We start from the raw sequence: 19,022 nt of genomic DNA, 5'->3' as shown, positions 1-19,022 counted from the left end.
AAAACGGAAAAAACTTGCTAAAATATAAGGCATAATTAAAAAGCTGCTTGACGTCCTGTGGCTAATCAAATGTACGTTCAGAACCAGAATATATATATGTTAGATCAAATGAATCTTTAACTAAAAACAGTTGTGTATGCTTTACATACTTGAAGACTAAGTTCACTTCAAACATGCTCGTGAACTTTAAATAAATGTACTGCTGTAATTTAATTGTCTTCCCGTTCACTGACTTGCTGAAATTTCCCGCATATGGTGACTTTCATTACCAAACTTCTCGTTAGAACTTCGTCCATCGAACATTGGAAATGTGAGAGTAAAATTGTTACGAAATAATGTAAACAAACGTGCACACGGAGGCAAATAGTAACATATTCTTAAAAACAAATCTAATAGAATCAATTATCTTACAACTGATAAGGAAAAGTTTACTTTAACAAATGAAAAAAATATTGAATTGTTCTATTAGTTCAATTATTTGTCACGTGCTCCGTGTGCCCTACGTTGATTATTTATAAATTTCACATTTCGGTTAACTTTGAGAACAATCATGAAAATGAATTAACTTGCTATCAACAATCACCGAATGAAATATTATTTGTCGATAGTTCTTTATTGATTTGTAATAAATATAAAAACAAGTGTATACAGGAGTAAGTTTCGCATATATGCATGCTTTAGATTAATAATTTAGATAACATAAACAAATATTTTCATAGCTCAAAACTTAATACTGTAAATTCAGAAATTATTGCGAGGTTTTTATTAATGCGAAAAATGCGACGGAGTTGTAAACGCAATAATTTTACCTCGCATTTTGAAATATTTTATTTGAATTAAACAGGATTTTTCTCAAAATCGTAAAAATTAAAATCGCATTCAAGTCTTTTACGACAAAATCGCTATGATAAATACACGCAATAATTTCTGAATTTACAGTAAACTTTTACTTTGTTTGTCTTTTTTTAATTTATATTTTTAAGTTTCTTTGACTACAACTGGCTGAAAAATAATTAGAATTGAAACAAAATAAAAAAAATAAATGCCAATATATTGAACTTGATATTTCAAAAGCTAAAATATTTTTTAATGCATCTCTATATCTTATTTATTCAAACATTTTTTTGTATATCTTTCATTTCTTAAAACTATTGTTTTTTTTTCTAATTACCTTCTTTTTTTGTTATTATATAGAATAAATAGAATAATGATTCTCTAATGCTTCAATATGGTTATTACTCACTGTCGGTATTCTTCAGGTTCGATAAATTAGTAAAATATAAGTACGTGATATTAAACATGTTGTTTGAAAAAGTACTTATAATGTTGAACAGCTGACTGGAGACTGTTTGATGTAATATAAGTCCTTAAAATCAATGTTGGAGTTTATTACCGAAAATATTAGTTTGTTTTTCTTAAAAAATTTTTTTGCTAAGTTAACTTTTTTAAGCATCATTTAAGTCAGCTTTGAGATATTTTTGGAAAATTAATTATGTGTTACAATTATGTTTGAGTGTAATATATTTCACCTTTTTTTATGGAAAGAGATTACAAAGGCTATGCCCTGTTGCCCAATCAAATCAATGTGTTTGAATAAAATAATGTTTAGATTAATCAATCTTTAAAATAACAAGAAACTTGTGTCACCTGACCTGAATTTAAAATGAACATTAATTCTCCTTTGTACTAGACTTAGTCTGCTAGAAGATATGTCACCCTACTCTACTGTTCCGGCTCCGAGTAGTCACGTGTTTTATTTTACTACTTAATGTCGTATGATTGGCGGAGTAGCCCGAAATACGAATTTTAAGTTTTTTTGTTTGACTTTAATTGGCCGTACTTCGTTCCCACGACATATCTGTTCGAAACGTACATACTATCATGAGACCACCGAGGCGGTGATATCAATTCTACGTTTAATAATATTGATGATTTTCATAATTGAGAGATACTTGTGTAATGATTGAGATTTAGGAAATATTTAATAAAATACGATACCAGAAGAAAAGATTACCTTAAATTATCATATCAAATTTAAATTATAAATACAACCATATGACAAATGATGTTCAAAATCTACAAAAGTCTTACATATTTAGTTTACAAATAATTCAAATCGTCTTTTGAAATACGTCCTAAAATTTAAGGCGATATTTGTACGACTAATCACGCAATACATGTTTTTTGTTCAACTTAGAAATACTCCACTATTTAATAAATATTAAGATAAATCTCCCACATTAAACGTGAATTTTAATTAATATTCATATTACAACATAAGCAAAGTTATTCCAAATGTAGATGTTGATATGAACACACATATTCTACATTCTTTTTAGCGTGTTATACAGTTGTTCTAGTCTTGTATTTCTATAATAACATTATTGTTCCATTGAGTGCTGCACCAGATACGAATGTCGGCAATTAACATCTCTTCAATGATGAGCAAGATAAAAAATATAAACAGATTCAAACAGGTTCGTGACAAAAAGCTCTTAAGCCAAAAAAGAGTACGTATACACAAAGTTAAGATGAAGTTGGCTATTACATGCATTACCAATACTCCTTCGCTGAAAAAAGGGGAGGAACTATAGGAACGCGTGATAAACGATCTATTTCATTTTGTAAACTCAAGTAAAGTAAATATTCTATCAAAGACCTGACATTATGACCTGGTAAACGCTGAACTGTTGGGCGCCTTAAAAGATTTGTCTTTAATGTACACCAATTACACATCTGGGTAAGTGTGACAAATATATTGGTACATAAAACAATCATAATAATATATTCAAGTACATTTGCATATAACATTAAATTATTCTTATATGATTTGCATATAAGAAAATACGTTGATATGATTGGTCGAAATGACTTCCGAAAGTTGATCTTGACGTGGGTTATTTTTCGATAGACGACGTTTACCGAACTTTTCTTTCCGTAACCAATGTAAACAAGATGGTGGCGTTAATAATACCGCACAAAGACATTCGTTTGATTGATAAGGGTTTTTGCAGTTTATTTCTTATCAGATGGCATATTTCATTGATTACATATTTTTGCGTTAACCAACAAATATATGCATGCACCAGACCTATTCAATGACATAAATATACAATTTTCGTGTGATAGAGGTAACGAGTGTGAAAAATACATTTCCTATCTCCAATTTAAAGGAATTTATTTGTGTATAGTCTGGATCAATTCACTCACAAACATACCATTAGAGTCCTTTGGACTTTTTATTTATTTGTGAGTGATTTGGTCGAGTTTATACGCCAATAAATTCCTTTACAGAGGCATTTAATCTTATTATAACCACAATTAACCTTTGACCTTAATATTACCTATCCTTTCTTTTTATAATTGAGCGTTGTTGATTTATAACTCATGAATATGTCCATACAAAGAATTTTGACTGAAATATCGTCTAAATTTTCACAGCAAATGGCAAAGTAATAGCTTAAGAATAATTGTATATTCAATTATAATTTGCATTTTTTATCAATGTAAAATGCTGTGTAGGTACTAACCGAACCAATTATCTATCAATATGTTCCAAGTGTATCAAAATGAGACCCAATGAAAAAGAAAACTACATATGGTATGTATTCATATTGAATGTATGTAGCAAATTATTCTTTGATAAGAAAATAAAAATATGTTTAGACATTAAAGGCATTTCAAAATAAACCTTTGATTTAATTTTCATGAGATTGTTACTCTTTTGCAAATTCAATTGTTGTCCTGAAAACAAAAAACTGTACTAAGCGTAACACACAAAATTGGGTTCGGTTCAATAGCTTTTTACAAGGAAAAAGACATACATGAATCCCACATCAGAAAATAAAGTTCCAAACAAAATGGGAAAATTAGAACAACAAAAAAAATTCATATCATTGTCTTTGTTATATGTTTAATGTATACAAATGTTATCATTCAAGTTAAGTGCAAACAATTTGGACCGGCTTTGATCTAACATGTTCAGTAATTATTTCAAAGATCAATTCATTAAATATAAAACTGCTAATAACATTTTTTGATATATCAACTACTAGCGTTGATTAATATTGATATTACTCGCAAAACAATTGTACAGTAAAATAGCAAAAATATTCGCACTTAATATAAAATGTTTAAGTCAATTATAACCTGAGGATAAATAAAGATATACTTGCTCTGTTCTCGTAGTGTACAATCAAAATTATGAGCTTGTTTAAATTGCAGTATTTTAAGGTATGTATAATAATTATATAATTCGTTAGTATGCAATTTCATTGAACTGTTAAGACACCCTTGTTATATGACAATAACATTGCGAGGTGTATTTGATCCATTTAATTAAACACGAGAACTTTTAATACAACGAATATATATAATGACAATGCATTCACGTTACTTTTGTTTTACCTTTTCAAATTTTCAAATCATTTCAAACTCATATATTTAAAGCATGTATTGATATCTTATAGCAAATACTCTTTGTTCTGAATAGAAAATAACAAAATGTTTAGACTTTAAAGGTCTATATCCCTATGCAGTTTTACAATGAACCATAATCTTTGTTTTCATGAGATTTTGTCCTTATAATTTGACTTTAAACAATGATTTACGGGAGTCAAAATAAATTTCATGATACTGATGGTATTGATAGGCAATTTCATAATTATTTGGACTCTAAGCGATAAGACATAACAGATTATTGGACCAAAATCAGAACAGGAACATCAAAAGTGAATGTTGGATGTACAAAATACCGAGACACATCGTAAAGCAATGAAAATTCAATCGCAGTATAACAGTCATATTTGGGAAATTTCCCGCATATAGTGACTTTCATTACCAAACTTCTCGTTAGAACTTCGTCCATCGAACATTGGAAATGTGAGAGTAAAATTGTTACGAAATAATGTAAACAAACGTGCACACGGAGGCAAATAGTAACATATTCTTAAAAACAAATCTAACAAAATCAATTATCTTACAACTGATAAGGAAAAGTTTACTTTAACAAATGAAAAAAATATTTAATTGTTCTATTAGTTCAATTATTGGTCACGTGCTCCGTGTGCCCTACGTTGATTATTTATAAATTTTACATTTCGGTAAACTTTGAGAACAATCATGAAAATTAATTAACTTGCTAGCAACAATCACCGAATGAAATATTATTTGTCGATAGTTCTTTATTGATTTGTAATAAATATAAAAACAAGTGTATACAGGAATAAGTTTCGCATATATGCATGCTTTAGATTAATAATTTCGATAACATTAACAAATATATTCATCATGTTCATAGCTCAAAACTTAAAACAAGTAAACTTTTACTTTGTTTGTCTTTTTTTTATTTATATTTTTAAGTTTCTTTGACTACAACTGGCTGAAAAATAATTAGAATTGAAAAGAAATTAAAAAAAAATGCCAATATATTGAACTTGATATTTCAAAAGCTAAAATATTTTTAATAAAATTGAGAAAGGAAATGGTGAATATGTCAAAGCGACAACCACCCGACCATAGAGCAGACAACAACCGAAGGCAACCAATGGGTCTTCAATGTAGCGAGAATTCCCGCACCCGTAGGTGTCCTTCAGCTGGCCCTTAAAAAAATGCATAATAGTACAGTGATAATGGACGTCATACTAAACTCCGAATTATACACAAGAAACTAAAATTTAAAATCATACAAGACTAACAAAGGCCAGAGGCTCCTGACTTGGGACATCTCTATATCTTATTCATTCAAACATTTTTTTGTGTATCTTTCATTTCTTAAAACTATTGGTTTTTTTCTAATTACCTTCTTTTTTTGTTATTATATAGAATAATGATTCTCTTATGTTTCAATATGGTTATTACTCACTGTCGGTATTCTTCAGGTTCGATAAATTAGTAAAATATAAGTACGTGATATTAAACATGTTGTTTGAAAAAGTACTTATAATGTTGAACAGCTGACTGGAGACTGTTTAATGTAATATAAGTCCTTTAAATCAATGTTGGAGTTTATTACCGAGATTAATTAGTTTGTTTTTCTTAAAATATTTTTTTTTGCTAAGTTAACTTTTTTAAGCATCATTCAAGTCAGTTTTGAGATATTTTGGGAAAATTAATTATGTGTTACAGTTATGTTTGAGTGTAATATATTTCACCCTTTTATGGAAAGGAATTAAAAAGGCTATGCCCTGTTGCCCAATCAAATTAGTGTGTTTGGATAAAATAATGTTTAGACTAATCAATCTTCAAAATAACAAGAAACTCGTGTCACCTGACCTGAATTTAAAATGAACATTGATTCTCCTTTGTACTAGACTTAGTCTGCTATAAGATATGTCACCCTACTCTACTGTTCCGGCTCCGAGTAGTCACGTGTTTTATTTTACTACTTAATGTCGTATGATTGGCGGAGTATCACGAAATACGAATTTTAAGTTTTTTGGTTTGACTTTAATTGGCCATACTTCGTTCCCACGACATATCTGTTCGAAACGTGCATACTATCATGAGACCACCGAGGCGGTGATATCAATTCTACGTTTAATAATATTGATGATTTTCATAATTTAGACATACTTGTGTAATGATTGAGATTTAGGAAATATTTAATAAAATAAGATACCAGAAGAAAAGATTACCTTCAAATATCATATCAAATTTAAATTATAAATACAACCATATGACAAATGATGTTCAAAATCTACAAAAGTCTTACATATTTAGTTTACAAATAATTCAAATCGTCTTTTGAAATACGTCCTAAAATTTAAGGCGATATTTGTACGACTAATCACGCAATACATATCTTTTGTTCAACTTAGAAATACTCCACTATTTAATCAATATTAGGATAAATCTCCCACATTAAACGTGAATTTTAATTAAAACTGATATTACAACATAAGCAAAGTTATTCCAAATGTAGATGTTGATATGAACACACATATTCTACATTCTTTTTAGCGTGTTATACAGTTGTTCTAGTCTTGTATTTCTATAATAACATTATTGTTCCATTGAGTGCTGCACCAGATACGAATGTCGGCAATTAACGTCTCTTCAATGATGAGCAAGATAAAAAATATAAACAGATTCAAACAGGTTCGTGACAAAAATCTCATCAGCCAAAAAAGAGTACGTATACACAAAGTTAAGATGAAGTTGGCTATTACATGCATTACCAATACTCCTTCGCTGAAAAAAGGGGAGGAACTATAGGAACGCGTGATAAACGATCTATTTCATTTTGTAAACTCAAGTAAAGTAAATATTCTATCAAAGACCTGACATTATGACCTGGTAAACGCTGAACTGTTGGGCGCCTTAAAAGATTTGTCTTTAATGTACACCAATTACACATCTGGGTAAGTGTGACAAATATATTGGTACATAAAACAATCAGAATAATATATTCAAGTACATTTGCATATAACATTAAATTATTCTTATATGATTTGCATATAAGGAAATACGTTGATATGATTGGTCGAAATGACTTCCGGAAGTTGATCTTGACGTGGGATATTTTTCGATAGACGACGTTTACCGAACTTTTCTTTCCGTAACCAATGTAAACAAGATGGTGGCGTTAATAATACCGCACAAAGACATTCGTTTGATTGATAAGGGTTTTTGCAGTTTATTTCTTATCAGATGGCAAATTTCATTGATTACAAATTTTTGCGTTAACCAACAAATATATGCATGCACCAGACCTATTCAATGACATAAATATACAATTTTCGTGTGATAGAGGTAACGAGTGTGGAAAATACATTTCCTATCTCCAATTTAAAGGAATTTATTTGTGTATAATCTGGATCAATTCACTCACAAACATACCATTAGAGTCCTTTGGACTTTTTATTTATTTGTGAGTGATTTGGTCGAGTTTATACACCAATAAATTCCTTTACAGAGGCATTTAATCTTATTATAACCACAATTAACCTTTGACCTTAATATTACCTATCCTTTCTTTTTATAATTGAGCGTTGTTGATTTATAACTCATGAATATGTCCATACATATAATTTGACTGCAAAAATCGTCTAAATTTTCACAGCAAATGGCAAAGTAATAGCTTAAGAATAATTGTATATTCAATTATAATTTGCATTTTTTATCAATGTAAAATGCTGTGTAGGTACTAACCGAACCAATTATCTATCAATATGTTCCAAGTGTATCAAAATGAGACCCAATGAAAAAGAAAACTACATATGGTATGTATTCATATTGAATGTATGTAGCAAATTATTCTTTGATAAGAAAATAAAAATATGTTTAGACATTAAAAGCATTTCAAAATAAACCTTTGATTTAATTTTCATGAGATTGTTACTCTTTTGCAAATTCAATTGTTGTCCTGAAAACAACAAACTGTACTAAGTGTAACACAAAAAAAAATGGGTTAAGTTCAAAAGCCTTTTACAAGGAAAAAGACATACATGAATCCCGCATCAGAAAATAAAGTTTTAAACAAAATGGGAAAATTAGAACAACAAAAAATAATCATATCATTGTCTTTGTTATATGTTTAATGTATACAAATGTTATCATTCAAGTTAAGTGCAAACAATTTGGACCGGCTTTGATCTAACATGTTCAGTAATTATTTTCAAAGATCAATTCATTAAATATAAAACTGCTAATAACATTTTTTGATATATCAACTACTAGCGTTGATTAATATTGATATTACTCGCAAAACAATTGCACAGTAAAATAGCAAAAATATTCGCACTTAATATAAAATGTTTAAGTCAATTATAACCTGAAGATAAATAAAGATATACTTGCTCTGTTCTCGTAGTGTACAATCAAAATTATGAGCTTGTTTAAATTGCAGTATTTTAAGGTATGTATAATAATTATATAATTCGTCTGTATGCAATTTCATTGAACTGTTAAGACACCCTTGTTATATGACAATACATAAACATTGCGAGTTGTATTTGATCCATTTAATTAAACATGAGAACTTTTAATACAACGAATATATATAATGACAATGCATTCACGTTACTTTTGTTTTACATTTTTAAAGTGTTAAAACATTGCAAACCCATATATATATATATATAAAGCATTAATTGATATCGTATAGCAATCTGTTCTGTTCGGAAGAGAAAATAACAAAATGTCTAGACTTAAAAGCCTATATCACAATGCAGCTCAGCAACGAACCATAGATTTGTTTTCATGAGATTTTTTCCTTTCAATTTAATGATATACATTGTGTGAATATGCACAATTGAACAAAGGAGACAAGTCGTGGAGATGTATCGATAAAATGTGGAAATGCAAGATTATAATTGATCGCGAATAAATAGTTTTGATCAGACCGAATGAGTTCACTTATTACAGTTATCAACAACCAATTAAACATGTTATTTTGCAAGTTTATGCGACTATGTATTCAAAGTAATCGATAGTCATATTCAAAATTTCGCGTGAAACGCACATATAAGGACATATTAAAGCAACAGTATCCCAGTGTTCAAAAGTCGTAAATTGATTGAAAGAAAGCACATCTGTGACTTACATGACATTTTAAGAATAAATAGTGGGTTAAACCTGTTTTCTTGGCTAGCCAACAGAACAGGTTTAACCCGCTTATATAACATTGTTATTGAACATCACAAACACTGACTTAGGTGCGGAACAAAAACGCAATCTCGAATTTTATACAATAATTTGCTGGAGACCATATAATTTTCATGACAATTATTTGCACTCCAAATGATAAGACATAACATGTATTATCGAACCAAAATCATAACAGAAATATCAAAAGTGAATGTTGGATGTACAAAATACCGAGACACTTTCCGTACTTAGAAGACAGACGACCTACAGGTAGATGTAGATTACTTACAGAAGATCGTCTGTCACCACAAATATATTTAAGATTTAAATACTGAATGGATATATGTTTTCCATATACGCTCACGATACAATAATTTAAAGATAAATTAAAACTTAGAAAGTTTTAGATTCAGTTGTATGCCATCTGAACCAAATTTTTAATTGGAATATGTATATTTTTCAAGATTAACCCAAGTATGCCTGCTAGCTTCCTTATTCTATGGCTAACATTATTTCGAACATGCCTGCTTGTTCATAGAAAATGAGAATCTCCAGTTATTTGTGGGGTACACATTGATAAGGCATTGGGTTTCTGTGTGGTATGTTGTGTATAGTTTGTTTTTATTTTGTCTTTTTTTATTTTATTGTGACTATACATATCTGATTAACGAATTGCCATAATCATCAAATGAAGTCATCATTATTTTTCATGGAAGCTTTGTATTCTGGAATGGATCTCCATTGTTCTTTGTCTGATTTTGGCTGTATATTTGTCCTTTGCGTTCTTGGCTTTGAAGATGATGATTTCATTCTCATCAGGGGCTTAATGAACACATTTCACAGAGAAGAGTTACTGGCAATGTTTGGTTCACCAGTAATAACGTGGCCAGATGGATTATAAATGAATGGCGAACTACAATGTACATGTGTAGCACAGATGCAATTCAGAGGTTTAGAATTGAAATCGCCAATATTGAAATCCTGTAACACGTGTTTATAATTTGAAATATTTACTTGTAATCTGTTTAGTACACGTATAGAAACCACTAGTAGTAGGTTCAGACTCATTTAAGAATAAGGAGGTCTTTTCAAGGGAACTGATTTATGTCATATAGTGACATATATACGTTTCACATTTAATCCCGAAATTTCTAGATAGTTTAAAATACTTTTAAGGCCAAACCGGCCACAACTCTTTTTTCTGGTATTATGTCAATTTTTAATTCATTAAAATGCACCATGGAGTGTCAAAAAAATGACATTTTCGCCTTACGGTATTTATATACATGTTAGCATAAAATTGTTTTTCCTTTTTTTTAATTTCAAATTTCTATTCAAATAATATTCAAACAATTCTACTAAAGTTCTCAATAAGAAAGTTTTCCCTTACTTTGTGCACTTACCCGCTTATTCTGTATCTTCGTATTCAGTAATATGCTTTTATGAATTTTACACAAAAATGTTTTGCAGACAGATTATCAAACAATTATTATCGGGATGTAAAACCCATTCTCTGCAAGTAATGTTAAATAAGTTGTTATAAATAATAAACACTAAACCTCATTAATTTGGACAGTATTTTATTCTTAACATTATATTTAACATTGTCATAAAAGCCGGAGGTTTTGCGTGCCACAAAACCAGGTTCAACCCATCATTTTGTTTTATTACAATGTTCTGTACCAAGTCAGGAAAATGGCCACTGTTATATTATAGTTCGTATCCGTGTGTTACATTTTAATGTTGTGTGTCTGTTGTGTCGTATGAAAAAGAATATGTGGTATGATTGCCAATGAGACAACTATCCACTAAAGATCAAAATGACACAGACATTAACCACTAAAGGTAACCGTACGACCTTCAACAATGAGCAAGTCCATACCGCACAGTCAGCTATAAAAGGCCACGATAAGACAATGTAAAACAATTCAAACGAAAAAACTAACGTAGTTCTCCTCTTATATTTGATGTGTTTCCATCAGTTTAAGTTTGTAGCCCGGATTTGTTTTTCTCTCAATCGATTTATGAATTTCGAACAGCGGTATACTAATGTTGCCTTTATTTGTGTTTCATTGTATGACAAGTGAGCATTTAGTTATTAATGTTTATGATCTATGCCTGAGGAAGAACAGCCTTAGTATTTCAAAAAACTTTTTAAAAAGTAAATTTTTGAATATAAACATATCAATGACAATTCATGTCAGCACAAAAATTGTTGACTACTGGGCTTATGATAACTTTGAGAAAATAAATTACCACCAGCAGTGGCATCGACTCTGTGGTTGTGAATAAATTCATCATAGATACCAGGACTAAATTTAGTATACACCAGACGCGCTACAAAAGACTCATCAGTGACGGTCGAATTAAGTCTATAAATACATATCAGTGTTCTCAATGTTAATGTAACAATTCAGTTACAACAGAAGCCCACATCACAAACTGTTGTGTATGCATTGTTCGTGCTAGAGATAAAAATGATTGCAAAATCCAAATCTTAAAAAACTGATGGGATTGATGATGCCATCATCTTTTATATCGCTCTATTATATCGCTTTCAATTTTGCAAAAACAAGTAATATTTGTTAAGCGATGTACTATATTTTCTTAATTATACATTTATATAAGTCGAAACAAAACTAAAAGTCGTTCCAAAATTAGGACTTATATCATTAAAATACTACATACATTTTTCTAAACGATAAGTCAGCGGTTGGGTCAGATTGCATTAGTTTATGATAAGGTTAGTCTAATATCAATAATTAAAATAAAAGCATTCCAAGGAAAATTCATATAGAAAAGTAAAGTTAAAAGCTCAGGCCAATAAAACTAGAGGCTCTAAAGAGCCTGTGTCGCTCACCTTGGTCTATGAAAATATTAAACAAAGGAAGCAGATGCATGGATTCATGACAAAATTGTGTTTTCGAGATGGTGATGTTTTTGTACATCTTACTTTACTGAACAAACTTGCTGCTTACAATTATCTCTATCTATAATGAACTTGGCCCAGTAGTTTCAGTTGAAGATGTTAGTAAAAATTTACAAATTTCATGAAAATTGTTAAAAATTGAATATAAAGGACAATAACTCCTTAGGGGGTCAATTGACTATTTCGGTCATGTTGACTTATTTGTTAATCTTACTTTGCTGAACATTATTGCTGTTTACAGTTTACCTCTATCTATACTAATATTCAAGATAATAACCAAAAACAGCAAAATTTCCTTAAAATTACCAATTTAGGGACAGCAACCCAACAAGAGGTTGTCTGATTCATCTAACAATTTCAGGGCAGATAGATCTTGACCTGATAAACAATTTAACCCCAGTCAGATTTCCTCTAAATGCTTTGGTCTTTGAGTTATAAGCCAAAAACTGCATTTTACCCCTATGTTCTAATTTAAGCCGTGGCGGCCATTTTTGTTAGATGGCCGGGTCATCGGACACATTTTTTAAACTAAATACCTCAAATATAATTGTGGCCAAATATGGATTAATGTGGCCGAGTAGTTTCAGAGGGAAAGATTTTTGTAAAAGATTACTAAGATTTACGAAAAATGGTCAAAAATTGACCATAAAGGGCAATTACTCCTAAAGGAGTCAACTGACCATTGCGGTCATTTGACTTATTTGTAAATCTTACTTTGCTGAACATTATTGCTGTTCTCAGTTTGTCTCTATCTATAATAATATTCAAGATAATAACCAAAAACAGTAAAATTTCCTTAAAATTACCAATTCAGGGGCAGCAACCCAATAACGAATTGACCAATTCATCCGAAAATTTCAGGGCAGATAGATCTTGACCTGATAATCAATTTAACTCCGCCAGATTTGCTATAAATGCTTTGATTTTTGAGTTATAAGCCAAAAACTGCATTTCACCCCTATGTTCTATTTTTAGCCATTGCGGCCATCTTGGTTGGTTGACCAGGTCAAAGGACAAATTTTTAAACTTAATACCCCAATGATGATTGTGGCCAAGTTTGGTTTAATTTGGCCCAGTTGTTTCAGAGGAGAAGATTCTTGTAAAAGTTAACGACGCCGGACGACGACGGACGCCGGACGCCAAGTGATGAGAAAAGCTCACTTGGACCTTCGGGCCAGATGAGCCAAAAATGGATAACAACTGCCATATTCCTGACTTGCATTTCCTTTTGTAGAAAATGGTCGATTAAACCTGAATTGAAACCACAAGTGGTAGGGGAACAGTATTCAGTATGCAGTAGTCATAAAATTTGTTTATCTCATTTCCATGGAGACTTTGCACACTCAATTTTATCCAACTGTATTAAAAAAAATGTCCTTGTTATATAATTTAGCATGTTAATCTGTTGTAATAAAAAATCATCATATCTAATAAAATTTGTAGATTTAGCTAACAAAGTCCTTATATTTGTATAAAGTATTATTCGTTTATAGTTGAAAATTGATTTAACTTTAAATAAGCTACAATCAAAAATTGATTACTAGTCCCTCTCAGTGATTAATTTTAGATAGTTTTTTTTTTTATCTTTATCAATTAGATAACTCTGGTTAACTCTGGTTAATTTCCCAATCAATCTATCATGAAGGGGAGATATGTAATTCGACTTTTATTCATAATATTTTTTAAAAATGATGAACGGTTCTTTATATTGTCATCATTTTAAACTTTTCAAATTTATTAAATCGCATTCGTATAACATCTATGTTTCTGATACACCAATAACAAAACCTTAAATATATTGAATTGATACATTTTGTAAGTATCCATAGTTATATCTGAAACCTACACTTAATTATAAAATAATGAACTTGTTAGAGGGAGACAATACACGCATAACTTGTTTTTCGAATCGGCACATAATACAAATAAATGTCATTCTTGCATACAAATCGCATATCAATAAATTAATTAACTGTGCATTCTTGGTCCACCTTCAATGAAGATTCTAAATAATAAATATAACCAAAAGTTTCTAATCTATAGGAGAGTGAAGACTAATGAAAGCTAACCCACTGTAAAACATATTTCTTTGAAATTTTTTTAAAACTTCCTCAGAAAAATGCTCGAGCCACTTGACTTTCATAGTTCATAATTAACGCTTTTACACAATATTTTAATAACGTAGTTAAAGAGTATTTGCTTCTCAAAGTGTAAGACGCAATAAAAATAGTATGCTTGCATCACCTTACCCAAATACAGATTTAATTAGGTCCTGAACATTTCGACATTTGTTTGGTCAGGTAAATATGCTAACTATAATTATTATTTTAGGTTTTGTCAGCCTATTGGGAATCGGTAGTGGTCAGTCAAGCGAAGTTGGTATTTCAGTCAGTGTTTAGTTTCGCTAAAAATTTTCATTGGTTTACAACATATAGTTTACATGTTTGAATTTTTCCATTATGATTTTACAATTTGGCATTTAGATGTCAAAATTACAAAAGCGAGACACATATATACGGAAGCGTATTAGCACCACACATTTTTTTTTATATTTTTCTTCCTATGTTTGCGTTAAACGCAAACCTTTGCGATACAACGCAAACCTTAGCGTTACAACGCAAACCTTTGCGTTACAACGCAAACCTTTGCGATAATAACGCAAAAACAAATATTTCATGATGTTGTGAAAAATGTTTGAAAATGGTATATCTATGATCTATTACTAGTATTTGAAAAAAATACTTTTTAAATGCATAAGATGTTCACACCAAAAAACATAAAAGATAAGTGAAATAACAACTAGTATATTGTTATTGTCAAAATGACACTATGATATCTATAAAATTCAAACATAATCAAATGGTTTATATACTGACCATTTTAAAGCAAATAAGGTACGAAATAAATAATATTACAATTATAGCCTGTGTATGATGTCAATACAGGATATATCAACCCATAGAAATATGTCAACCTCGGACTTCTTCCTTAATGAATATACTTCTTGTAGGTCAGTATGTCCTGTAACGACCTTATACAAATGCTGTAATTGTATGAGGTTTTCAAGTAACACAAAACCATAATATAGTTACTATACTATATATAAAAATATTAATTTTCGCGAACCATTTAGGTCACGGAAATTCCAAAATATGGCATCAGTAAGGAGAGTTGTGCAAATAATGTGAATACACAGAACCCCCATCCAAATTATCTTTAGCTAAAAGTATTCATCATTTTCTATTTTATATGTACTAACAACATTCCATTTTTCTATAATTTCGATTGAAATATTCCAAAATGTGAGTTAAAATCGATCGAATGCCCCAAATAAACATTGTCTGATTGGTTGAAGTACTGTTGCGTCGATGATTAGCATAATAAGCCTCGATGTAAATAATAAGCCTCGATGTAAAGCACACGCTTCACATGAATAAGGAGAGTTTTACAAATAATGTGAGTACACAGATCCTCCATCCTATTTATATTTTGCTGGAAATGTTGCAGTATTCATCATTTCTGTTTTGATTCTGCTCACAACATTCCATTTTTTCTATAATTCCGATTTAAATATGTGGAACCCGCAATAAAAATAGATGGCCTCAATGATCTTATAGCAACGCAAATAATTCCGTTACCCTGAGTTTTACGGTGTTACGTTAGCCTGGGATCCGGTCCAATCTAGCTGCGCGTCGTAAGGTCAAGATTAGCCAGGATCCCAGTCTAAATTATAAATGTTACATAAACCAACCAAACCACATACAGAACTTTGCGCTCAAATGTAATTCTTGGTAATTATACGGGTAACTTCGTTTAAGAAAACTTATACACACTTTATCATTAACATATTACCTGGCTTTTGCATATTCACGTTTTTTTTATGCAGAACTGTAGTCAAATTCAATTTTATAAATTTTTATTTACATGAAGCAATAGGAGTAAGAATATTTATTTCGCGCCAACTTAACCAGCAACATATGGATTACACTAATGTCCTGACAATGACCTGACAATGTCCTGACAGAAATGTAAATGCTTAATTCTTTTTTATTATTGGAAGGATTTACTTGCAATTTGGAATCAAGCAAGATGAGAACTTAAATTTAATAAATAAAATTAAAAAAAAATTAAAAAATTTTTTTAAGAGTTAGAAAACTTGACCTGACCAACTTGACTTTGAAACTACTAATGTCCTGACCGATATGAAACGGCTGAAAAATGTTTTATTATTGACAGGATAGACTTCAAATTCGATACCAAGGAAGATTAATACATTTGATACACAAATATAAGAAAAAATAAGAAAAAAAATATTTTCAAAAGTTAGAAAACTTGACCTGACCAACTACGTACTCCCGTGACTAATGTCCTGACCGATGTAAAATGTTAATAACTTTTTTGTTATTTGAAGGTTCGACTTCAAATTTAATGTCAAGAAAGATTCTATCATTGAATACATAGATATAAGAAAAAATATTTAAAAAACTATTTTTAAGTGTTAGAAAACTTGACCTGACCAACTACGTCTTTCCCATGACTATATGTCCTGACCAATGTAGAAAATGCCTAAAACTTTTTTTATTCTTTAATGTATGGATTTCAAATTTAATGTCAAGGTAGATTATAATACTTTATTTATTGATGCAAGAAAAAGATTAAAAAAGATAATTTAAAGAGTTAAAAAAGTTGACCTGACCAACGTTGACTCTGCTCTGACTAATGTTCTGACCGATGCAGAAAACTTTTTATTATTAAAAAAAAAATGACTCAAGTTCCTTACCAAGGAAGATAATAGCAATAAATATAGGAATTTATGAGAGAGAAAATAAAACGCTGAAAAAAAATGTTTTTTTTATTTTTTTGAAATGTTAGAAAACTTGACCTGATCAACTAGATATTTGTCATGATAAATGTCCCGACCGTTATAAAGATATCAATAACCTTTTTGTTATTTATTGGGATATTACCAAGTTAGTCAAGTTAGGTATCAGGGAAGATTACAACACTTACTATAAGCATGTAAAAAAATATTTTAAACTTGACCTTACCAATGTTTACCTTGTCTTGCAATGTTCTGACTGATGAAGAAAAGACAAATATTATAAAACTGTTTTTTTCTTTATCTAAAGACAGAATATACTTAATTCTTTAAAATACATTGATATTTTTTTTATTTAAACATAGTAAAGAAAGAACTTGTATGCACTTTTTATTATTCGTAATATATGTGTATAAGAAAGGCAAAAGACAGTGACATAATAAAATTATATTTCTGTGTGATTCTAACATAATTTTACTTTGAATGCTTGTAAAAACAATATATCGACATCAAAAGAAGCCCATTTCCTGTCCTTATTTATCATGTTTATGTTATTTGACATGTGTAATCCCTCATTAACTAAACAACAAAAAATGAGTGAAATAAATAAGAAAAATATAATTAAGTAAACACTCCAATTTGTGTTAATTTTAATCAATGTATGTGTGAATAAATTTTAATTATTCATGTCACTGTCTTTGGACTTAATTGCATTCTGTACATCTTTATAATCCTTTCATATTAAATGTAGAAAAGGTGCATTTACTTATATCTACAGCATCTCTAATCACATATCACTTTTCTCAGTGATATTAAACTTAATTATATCCTTTTCAATAACAAAAAAGTTATTGAACCGACATTCATCATGATGTATATATAAAGATCAAGTTTTCTTACATTTAAAAAAATAACAAACATTTTTTTCATAAACTTTTATTATGAATATTATAATTTACCTCGGTAAGGATCTATAATTAAGTCAATTCTTTCAATTACAAAAAAGCAATTAACATTTTCTACATTGATCAGGACATTAGTCAGTGCAGAGTCGACTTTGGTCAGGTCAAGTTTTCTAACACTTCACATTAGTTTTTTTAATATTTTTTCTTATATCTATGTATTCAATGTTAGAATCTTCCTTGACATCAAATTTGAAATCGAACCGTTTCAAAGAACAAAAAAGTTATTAGCATTTTACATCGATCAGGACATTAGTCACGGGAGTACGTAGTTGGTCAGGTCAAGTTTTCTAACTTTTGAAAATATTTTTTTTCTTATTTTTTCTTATATTTGTGTATCAAATGTATTAATCTTCCTTGGTATCGAATTTGAAGTCTATCCTGTCAATAATAAAACATTTTTCAGCCGTTTCATATCGGTCAGGACATTAGTAGTTTCAAAGTCAAGTTGGTCAGGTCAAGTTTTCTAACTCTTAAAAATATTTTTTTATTTTTTTTTTATTTTATTTATTAAATATAAGTTCTCATCTTGCTTGATTCCAAATTTCAAGTAAATCCTTCCAATAATAAAAAAGAATTAAGCATTTACATTTCTGTCAGGACATTGTCAGGTCATTGTCAGGACATTGTCAGGACATTAGTGTAACCCGCAACATATCAATCAGCAAAATTATTTACCGGTATTTTTGTGAAATTTCAGTTCTATAGGTTATCAATTAGAGAA

Source organism: Mytilus trossulus, chromosome 6, assembly GCF_036588685.1.
Source record: "Mytilus trossulus isolate FHL-02 chromosome 6, PNRI_Mtr1.1.1.hap1, whole genome shotgun sequence".
NCBI lineage: Eukaryota > Metazoa > Mollusca > Bivalvia > Mytilida > Mytilidae > Mytilus > Mytilus trossulus.
The sequence above is the reverse complement of the archived record's forward strand: the minus strand, read 5'-3'. Positions refer to the sequence as shown.